This window comes from Chinchilla lanigera, unplaced genomic scaffold, assembly GCF_000276665.1.
Source record: "Chinchilla lanigera isolate Chin_1 unplaced genomic scaffold, ChiLan1.0 scaffold00002, whole genome shotgun sequence".
Classification (NCBI taxonomy): Eukaryota; Metazoa; Chordata; class Mammalia; order Rodentia; family Chinchillidae; genus Chinchilla; species Chinchilla lanigera.
This window is the reverse complement of record NW_004955403.1, coordinates 49,023,376-49,031,303: the sequence shown is the minus strand read 5'-3', so window position 1 is coordinate 49,031,303 and position 7,928 is coordinate 49,023,376. Positions and strand designations below refer to the sequence as shown.

The 7,928-nt window shown below is 49.1% G+C and overlaps 1 long non-coding RNA gene across 1 annotated transcript; it reads right to left on the bottom strand.

Annotated features, from left to right (window-relative positions):
• Nucleotides 1–462: 462 nt before the first annotated feature.
• LOC102026705 lies at nt 463–3,572 on the bottom strand. Its single transcript, XR_259249.1, has 3 exons — nt 3,376–3,572; nt 1,507–1,635; nt 463–598 (listed from the first exon to the last, which is right to left on the bottom strand). It is a non-coding gene; the product is annotated as an uncharacterized LOC102026705 (long non-coding RNA).
• Nucleotides 3,573–7,928: the final 4,356 nt, after the last annotated feature.

The following is a 7,928-nucleotide window of genomic DNA, read 5'->3' as shown; positions in this document are numbered from 1 at the left end:
CCAGTGAGGGTCCTCGAGGAAAATGTTTTGTGTCTGGGGTTGGAGGCTCATAGAAGTCAAGAGGGGGGCTGGGGATTTAGCTCAGCTGCAAAGCACCTGCCTGGCAAGCGCAAGGTCATGAGTTCGGTTCCCGGTACCGGAGAAAAACCAAAAAAAAAAAAAAAAAAAAACTCAAGAGGGCAGGATAAAGGAGGAACGATTCTACGAAGGTGGGAGATGGAGTGGCTGATGCACCCAAGGCTCGTGCCCCCAGTAACAGCGACCTAAAGCTGAGCAGCCAGGGCGGGAGCCTGGGGAGTCAGGGAACTGGACGCATCCTCGTTCACTTTCCAAGCACTGAAAATGAGGCAGCAGTAGCCAAGTGGACGGTGGAGGGGTGGTAACAGAAGTGCGCATTTTCAGGTCATTTGTACGTGTATGAACAACACAGACTGCACGACCTGGCTACCCAGCCTATTCCCCACGGCTCCCCCAGAAATGGAATTCCAAAAGCCAATCTCAAGAGTTTAGAGTAGGAATTCACTCCATTATTAGGGCAGAGATGAGTGTGAAGCTGCTGCCACTCATCCTGGAGCCTGGTCATTACCTTGGACCCCTTCTGGCAAAAAAAAAAAAAAAAAAAAAAGTGAGGTAGTGCCAGCAGGGTGTGGTGGGGCACGCCTGTAATTCCAGCTTTGGGGAGGATGACGCAGGAAGATCGCCACAGATTGCAGGCCAGACCCTGAGCTACACAGTGAGTTCAAGGCCGGCCTGGACTACAAAAAGTGTCACAAAAATCAAAGTGTTGCTTCCCTAGAAGGAAACTGCCTGAAGGAAGGAGATATATTGGGCTCACTTGGGACAGCGTCTGGGGAGAGGGAGGTCAACTTGGAGAGGCCCCTGGAGTGGAGATGCCACAAGAGGGGCCAAAGGAAGGAAGCAGGGAGGGGAGCTGGGACACCACCCCCCTTCCAGACCGTGCAACCTTACAGGCGTGTTTGTGAAACTCTCTCCTGGGAACCTAGTGGTCCCTTCAGGAACACCAGAATTCAGATGGAAGAACAGAAAAACTCACATGGAGTCACAACCAAGAAACTGCCTTGTTTGTTTGTTTGTTGTTTGTTTTTGAATAGGGTCTTGCTATGTAGTTCAGGCTGATCTTGAATTCACTATGTAGCCCAGGCTGGCCTCAGACTTGCCGTGATCCTCCTGCCTTAGCCTCCCGAGTGCTGGGATTACAGTTGTGCCACCACGCCTGGCTCCTTTCCTTTCCTTTCTCTAACTCCTTCCCTTCTCCCTTCCTTCCTCCCTTTCTTCCCTTCTTCCCTCCTTGCCTTCTGAGCCCCACCTCCTTGGTCCTCACCTCTATGCTAAAGGCACGTCACTCCTTCCACGTTCCTGCTGTCTCTCTGGACTCCTCGCTTCTGCAGACCCGGAATCACCTCCCTCTTCAGATTCACCCTTTCCTGCCCCCTTCCTCCCACCACCTCTCCTTTGTCTTCTGCCCTTTCAGAAAAGCACACTCACGAGCCTGCGCAGGGTTGAATACTCCAGAGCTGCTTCTGTTCCTTCTTGCGCTCTTTTCCTCCCCATCAGAATTGAGCTAAGTGAAGGCTTTCATAAGTGGTGGTTGAACAAACACTTCTGAGTGACACCCTGAATAGCAGGAGATGAAAGCCAATTATTAACTCACAGGGAAATACGGTGCCCACACAGGAAGATTTGTACAGGAGAATGCAGGGACTGAAAAGGCTGGAGAGCTCACATCCACTAAAATTGTTTTGGTTGTTGAGACAGGGTCTTGCTGTGTATCCCAGGCTGGCCTTGAATTTGTGGCATTCCTCCTGCCTCAGCCTCTGGAGTGCTGGGATTATAGGCGTGCGCCACCATGCCTGGCAACCATTGAAATCAGCTCAGCTACGGAGAGACAGTGGAGATGTGCTTTTCAACCCTCACTGAATATGCAAATCATTTGGGGAGTGTTGAATACTGATTCCTTTTCCCCCACCTTGCAAAAATTCTGAATTAATTGATCTGGTGGGCGTGGCTTGGGTTCCAGGAATTTTTTCATTTTGTTTTTTTGAGATAGTGTCTTACTGTGTAGACCAGCCTGCCCTCAAACCTGTGTTGATCTGCCTGCCTCAGCCTCTGGAGTGGTGGAATTACAGGCATGCACCACCACGCCCAGGTACCTTTTTGTTGTTTTGAGACAGGGTCTCACTATGTAGTTCAGGCTGGCCTTGAAGTCATTTTTTTTATTTTTTCCTCTTTTAGTGTTTGTCCATGTACTTAGATTTAGAAAATCCAGAGCTGGGTGTGGTGGGGCAAACCTCTAATCCTATACCAAAGAGGCTGAGGCAGGAGTATTCCTATAATTTCCAGGCCAGCCTGGCTATGTACTATGAGTTCAAGGCTACCCTGAACTACATAGTAAGTGATTGTGCTCTGTTCCAGCAGACAGTCTTCATCCTTTCTAATTTTGTTTTTTTCTCTTTTTGAGACAGGGTTTCCCTATGCAGTTCGTGCTGGTCTTGAGCTCACTTTGTAGCCCAGGCTGGCCTCGAACTCACAGCAATCCTCCTGCCTCAGCCTCCCGAGTGCTGGGACTATAGGCATGCACCACCACGCCTGGCTTTCATCCTTTCTTTTTTGGGGGGTGGGGGGTACTAGGGATTGAACCCAAGGTTTTCACACTAAGTTATATCCCAGGCCCTTTTTAGTAATTTATTTTGCTATACAGTCTCTCTAAATTGCCTAGGTTGAACTCAAACTTGGAATCCTCCTGCCTTAGCCTCCCACAGATCTAGGATTATGGGCATGGACCTCCAAACCCGGTTTGACCAGATTTCTAAAGGGATTCATGACTCAAATGTTAGGAAGCACTGACTTATGGGAAAGGAAAAGATTCGAGATGATTTACTTGGGACAGCAAAGACTGGATGTTGGCGTACTAGGCAGGCGCTCAGCTCACAGCGGAGCTGACACTGGGGAGGACTGGCTTCCTGTTTCCGGGATGGCACCTCTGGCTGTGTTGTCCGAGGTGGGAGTGGAAAGCTACCGTTTCTTGCACAAGGGCATTAATCCTGCTCATGACCTAACCCTCCCAGCAGGCCCTGCTCCTAACACCATCACTTTGGTAGTTCAGGGTACTTAGGCTTGGTCCCCACAAATTCGTCTTCCTGCTTAAAAGTGCCACTTGTAGTAACAGGTTGCATTTTTTTTGTTTTGTTTTTCTTTCAGTACCGGGAATCGAAGCCACGACCTTGTGCTTGCCAGGCAGGAACTGTGCCGCTGAGCTAAATCCCCAGCCCCAGGTTGCATTTTTATTAGAGTTGGTGCCCAGATTAAATAATCAAGCCACCTCTGTGTCCATAGATGTGTCATGTGAAGCCCTACCTTGGCCAGGTTTTGCTCTGGGTGCTGGGGCACTTGGTGCTTTCTGAGGGAATAGGACAGCCTGTAGCAGCTTGTCCTTGGTGGCAGTGCCAGGTGCTGATCAAAGCCCTTCAAAGTGCATCACGGGCGATTTGACAACGGGACACACGGATGGACACGCAGACCTGGCGGGGGGCGGGGGGTCACTTGCTCCATGGAGACTCTGGACATAGTCAAGAGGGACTTGGCATTTGAAATGGTCACCATGGAGACGAGCCTTAAAGAATTCTGGAAGGAAGCTCTGTTCTGGAACTTTCTTTTTCTGGTTCTCCCAGGTCTGTAGCAGGGATCTTAAATCGGGGTCAGCCAGTCCCCCACAGGTGAATACCTCATGTGCACGGGGATGCCCAGGGGGTACTCAGCCTTCATCAGGTGGATGGCACTGCCAGCAGAGTTGGCACATTCCTGTTTTGTTTTGTTTGTGTTTGTTTTTGTTTTTTGGTACCCGGAATTGAACTCAGGACCTTGTACTTGCCAGGCAGGGGCTGTGCCACTGAGCTGCACATTCCTTTGCAGACAACTATTTTTTAATGAATGGGGACACAGGGTAAAATAACACTAAAAAGTGTGGTAGAGCAGATGGACAAGCCAGTATCCTGGTCATTTGTTATCCAGTATCACACACTAACATCCCTGGAGGCACTACACTTTGATGTGCCCCGGGTCACCCAAACAGGAAGCGTGCTTTGTGCTATGACTTTTGGGTGCCACGGTGTCACTGAGCAGTAGATTTTCCAGCGCCATGATAATCCCACAGGCCTGCCGTCACATACCTGGGCCATCATGGACAGAGCGTGACTATGCGGCTCGTGACCGAGTGATTTAGAGCAAGCATCAGAGCCAGGGTTCAGCCCATGCAGCCTGATGCCAGGGTCTTTCCTTGAGGAAGCAACACAAAATAGGATGACGGAATGGCCAGCAAATAGTGAAGGTTTAAAAAATATAGCCGGGTGTGATGGCGCATGCCTGTAATCCCAACACGCTGGGAGACTGAGGCAGGAGGATTCCAAATTCAAGCCCTGCCTGGGCAGTTAGTGATCTAGTAAGACTCGATCTCAAAATAAAAAATAGAAAGGGCTGGTATGTAGCTCAGTGCAAAGGCCTTGGCTTCAGTCCCGATGGACTGTACCAAAATGCCACTCCTATGGGTGAGGAAAGGGGTTTGAAGCAGTGAGGTGCCTTCTATTTCTCTTACTTACAGAGAATTTCCAGTACTTCAGAGTTGCTACTGGGAACATGACTTCTGTCCTGCGGGCCCAGGGAAGACATGTTTTGGACAAAGACAATTGTGTTCCTCTCAAACTGGAGGGTGGTAGCTGGCAGTTTGACCTGGAAGATTAATCCCCAGTTTGCTTGATTTTGTGTATGTGTGATTGGATTGAATTTCTCCAAAAATGGAAATCTGATGGTGCCGTGGTGACATACACACCACTTCCTACCATCCATGTGCACACACACTGCCTAAGGCATTCCAAGCTAACCACAAGTTCTTGTGGTGGCTCGTGCCTGTAGTTCTAGCACTCAGGAGGCCGAGGCAGGAGGATCACTTCAAGTTCAAGGCCAGCCCAGCCTGCATAGTGAGACCTTGTCTCAATCCCCCCCAAAAAGCAACTGCCCCAAAGCCAAAAATAACCTCATGTCCTACTTTTCCCCACAGGAGTGGTCTCCAGGCCATGCTTGGAAATGGACTTGCAGCTTTGGTTTCTGGGGAGGAGGGACTTGAGTGTCCTTTGAGGTAATACTTTGGTCCTTGCAGAGAAACGTACTCTGTGGCCACACCGTAAGTGCCTGGGTGGGGAGTGCACGTCTCATCGTCCAGTTGGCCAGGGCTTTCACTCCCAGCAGCGTGCTGTAGAATCCGCCCCCAGTGTGGAAGCGTTGGCGCCCCCTGCCCCACCACCAAGGACAGCACCCCAGGGCCGCACCGCGTGGCCTCCTTGCCGGGCTGGGCTGGCTGTGTTGCTCCCAGAGCCACACGTGACCCCAACAAAGGATGGGCACACGGGAAGGCAGAGGAGCAGGACCCATGTCTGTGGGACGACCGAGTTTGCGTGGAGCTGAAGCTGTCCCAAGTTTACTCCACTGTCCACGCGGTGTGAGAGGTCTCGCGCTTCTTGTTGCTCAGCAGCATCGAAACTGCAAACTTTTCAGCACAGAAAGAAAAGAAAAACAAAGGAGCGCTGTGATCACTGGGGTGACTCGGCTGATGGTCACAGCACCTTCCCCATCCCTTCTGCTTGGCATTTCTTCTTTTCAGACGCCTCATTACTTATTTATCAATGCCTGCGTGCCATTCAGAGGAACGGCGGGCGGCGGTGCACGTCACATGCCATCCTCACCCTTTGCCCCTTCGCCACAGACTCTGCCTCCCTGTTTCCTGTCATCGCTCTGTTATTTTGCTTTTTGATTTATTTATACTTTGGATCTCTCGTTCATGAGAAGCCATGCAGTATCGAAGCCTGCGTGTCTGATTTATTTCACTTAACATTATGACCACAAGATGTTTCAGTTTTCCTACAAAGGACCCAAACTTACTCTTCTTTATAGCAGAATAGTACTCCATTGAGAACATATAATATATTATATACTACAGGTTCTCACTGTGTACTTCAGGCTGGCTTTGAACTTGAAGCGATCCTCCTGTCTCAGCTTCCCAAGTGCTGGGAAAATAGGTGTGTACCACCTTGCCGAGCTCCACTGAGTGTAGCTGGGTCCAGTGGACACTATGGTTCTAGGTCACTGAGGAGTCCCCACACTGATGTCCACAGTGGTCGTACCAGTTTACATTCCCCCCTGCCACGGACAAGGGCCCTTTGCTCCCTCAGTTGAGACTTTTGTTCCTGCCCCCTTGCTAAGCACTGGTGTCCCCAAGAACTCTCCACTAGGCTTTTCTTGGTTCCGTGGCTTCACAGCAGAGATTCTGATTAACAACCAGGTGAGGAGGAGCAGGTTTTGATCTGATTTGAAACAGAACTTCTGTCCTCCACGCCTGACCTCCTCATCCCCACGCGCATGGTTGTGTAATCAGTGAAGTTCAGACACTGACCTGGGAGAGACAGGAAATATTCAGGGGGAGTAGGGGTGCCCTTTCATCGGGAAATACAAGCTTATCTCATAGGCAAAGAGAAGTAACGGGATGGCTGGCCAGGGCCACCTGGTCCCCTGGCCTGAAAGATGAGGCAAAGCTCACTGGGCAGCTGAAGATCCCAGCCAGGGAATGTGATTTTCTTACCAAACTGGTGAAAGCTAACAGGTCCTGCCACCTCTAGAGCAGAGCCTGCCCTGGAATAAAAATGAAACCCTGGTTCAGGTGTGGTGGCCCATGCCTACAATCCCAGCATTCTGGAAGGCTGAGACAGGAGGACTGCTGTGAGTTTGAGGCCAGCCTGGACTACAAAGTGAGTTCAAGGCCAGCCTGAAATGCATAGTGTAACTCTTGTCTCAAAAAGACAAAAAAAAAAAGGGTGGAGGGAGGCTGGGGTATAGCTCATTATGAAAGCCCTGGGTTCAATCCCTAGTACGAAAAAATCCCAGGAAACCCTGCCTGAGCCATGGAGAGCATCTCGGTGCTAACCAGGAAAAATGTTACCTGTGCTATTTGCCTCCTAAGGGATCAGCTGTTTCAGAAATACAGAAGGACAATAACTGTAATAAATCTCTTCTTTTGAAACTAAAGAGGTATATAACACGTATTAATTTCTTTAAACAATGGACCCTGTAAGTCATAATACATTGTGTATTTCACAATAGCTGGGTGAGATTTTGAACAATCTTACCACAAAGAAATGATAAATGTTTAAGGTGATGAACGCACCGTTCATCCTGAGTTGATCATCCCCCGGTGTGTACAAGGATCAAACCATGTGTCATAAACATGTACGATTAGCTGGGCATGGCGGTGCACGCCTGTAATCCCAGCACTTGGGAGGCTGAGGCAGGAGGATCATTGCAAGTTTGAGGCCAGCCTGAACTGCATAGTGAGACCCTACCTCAAAAAGACAAAAAATAAATAAATAAATAAATATGTACGACTATGGTGTGTGAAATAAACATTTTTTAAAAGAAATCTACAACAGTGAGTTTCTAACTCTACTAAAATATGATAAAAAAAAGGAAAAATCAAACAAAAGCCAGGTGTTGTGGTGTGTGTGTGATAATTCCAGCACTAGGGAGGTTGAGGCAGGAGGATCACAGTGAGTTCGAAGCCAGCCTGGGCTACCTAGTAAGTTCAAGGCCAGCCTGAACTACATAGTGAGACCCCGTCTCAAAAAACTAACTAACTAAATAATTAATTAAAAATAAAAAAATTAAAATACTAATTTATAGGACCTATCCTAGGTCTAGTGAATTATTCAGGAATAAAGTACAGGAATAGACAGCTTTAGCTGGCCATGGTGGCACATGCCTGTAGTCCCAGCACTCAGGAGGCTGAGGCAGGAGGATCATTGTGAGTTTGAGACCAGCCTGGTCTACAAAGTAAGCTCAAGTCCAGCCTGAACTTCAAAGTAAGATCC